The 1,788-nt window shown below is 43.3% G+C and overlaps 1 pseudogene; it reads right to left on the minus strand.

Annotated features, from left to right (window-relative positions):
* Positions 1 to 532: 532 nt before the first annotated feature.
* On the minus strand, positions 533 to 1,482 carry LOC126062638 (olfactory receptor-like protein DTMT; annotated as a pseudogene).
* Between the last annotated feature and the right edge of the window lie 306 nt (positions 1,483 to 1,788).

Genomic DNA, 1,788 nt, shown 5'->3' on the forward strand with positions numbered 1-1,788 from the left:
GCTGGGCTCTGATCTGGGTCTGCAAAATTAAAGGATAGAATGACATGAGCATGTATGAGGGGAAGGAAAAAAGAAACGCTTTTATTTAGCAGTGAAGAGTAGGGTATGTTGAAAGTAGAGAACTCCAGGAGTCTGTGCATTCCACAAGACAGAAAAGGTCAAGTGTTATCCTTTCTTCATTTGAGAGTGACATTGAGAGTTCTTGAGCAGGAAGAAGGTAATGACTTCAGTGATGTTTTAAAATGTAACTCGTGAACTGATATGGATAATAGGGGTTGGCACATATTTAAATTTTATTTTCAAACTTCAAGTCCACTGGGAAGGAGGAAAGAAAGATACTGAGCAGTAGAGTTTCCTGCCCCCAAAGCTACTTCAAACAGCTCTGTTGTCATCACTTTTTCATGTTAACCTTTAGCATAAGGTCTTGTTTGGTGGTTTTAAAACTGACAAAAATCCATTGATTTAGAGTAATATTCCATTGTCAACATTACTTTACCTACTGGATTACATAATGGTAAAATTCCAATTGTTACTATTTTAGAGCAAAAGAAATTCTCCTCTTGCAAAAGACTCTTCCCAAGGCTCCCTTCATGTCTCTGTTCCTCAGGCTGTAGATGAAGGGGTTCAGCATGGGGATCACCACGGTGTACATCATATCCACGACAGTCTTCTTAACAGTAGAATGATCCTTTGATGGGCATAAGTAGAGACCAATAATTGTCTCATAGAATAGAGACACCACAGAGAGGCGGGAGCCACAGATGGAGAAAGCCTTGCGGATGCCTCCAGGAGACGGGACCTTGATGATGCAGGAGACAATTCATGCACAGGACATGATGATGAGTAGGAATGGGATGACAAGAATGAGCCCTCCCATGAAAAAAAAAATCACCGATCCATTGATCGTACTGTCAGAGCAAGCAAGCTTCATCAAAGTAGATGTATCACAGAAAAAGTGGGGGATCACGTTGTCAGTACAGAAGGACAGCCTGGCCATGAGCAGGGTGTGCAGCATGGCATGAGCAGTGGTCAGCAGCCAAGAAAGTGCCAAGAGACAGAGGCATAGCCTGGGACTCATGGTGGTGGTGTAGTGCAGAGGAAAGCAGATGACCACATAGTGATCATAGGGCATGACCACAAAGAGGAAGCTCTCCAGAACTCAAAAAAAAAAAAAAAATACATCTGGAGTAGGCAGCCAGCATAAGGAATGAATGTGACTTGGCTCTGCAAGTTCTGCAGCAATTTGGGCATTGTGACAGAGGAGAAGCAGAAGTCAGAGAAAGATAAGTTGCTGAGAAACAAATACATGGGTGTGTGGAGGTGGAAAACCAGCCGAATGAGGACAATGATGAGGAGGTTCCCCAGGATGGTGGCAAGGTACATGACTAGGAACAGGATGTAGAAGAGGTTCTGCCAATCTGGCTCAATGGGCAAGCCCCAGAGGAGGAACTCTGAGACAGTGGTTTGGTTCCTCTTTGTCATGCTGTGATTCTACCATGTTTATGCAGAAAATAATGCACCTTAAAATCCACGAATAACAAATGAATATATCTCTGTGGCATGTGGCTTATCGTAAAATGGTGGATGGGTGAGAATTTAGGTACAGGTGGCAGATTGGATCTGGCACCCACCACTGTATTGAAACTGCCCCAACAAAGTCATCAGTGACATCCATGTCTAAATCCAATAGCCTATCACATTTGACAGTAATGATCACTCCCTCTTTCATAAAGCATTCTCTTCTCGTGGTCTTGGTGACACCTCACCTTCCTAGTTTTCTTCCTACCT

The sequence above is a fragment of the Elephas maximus genome, chromosome 19, assembly GCF_024166365.1.
Source record: "Elephas maximus indicus isolate mEleMax1 chromosome 19, mEleMax1 primary haplotype, whole genome shotgun sequence".
Lineage (NCBI taxonomy): Eukaryota > Metazoa > Chordata > Mammalia > Proboscidea > Elephantidae > Elephas > Elephas maximus.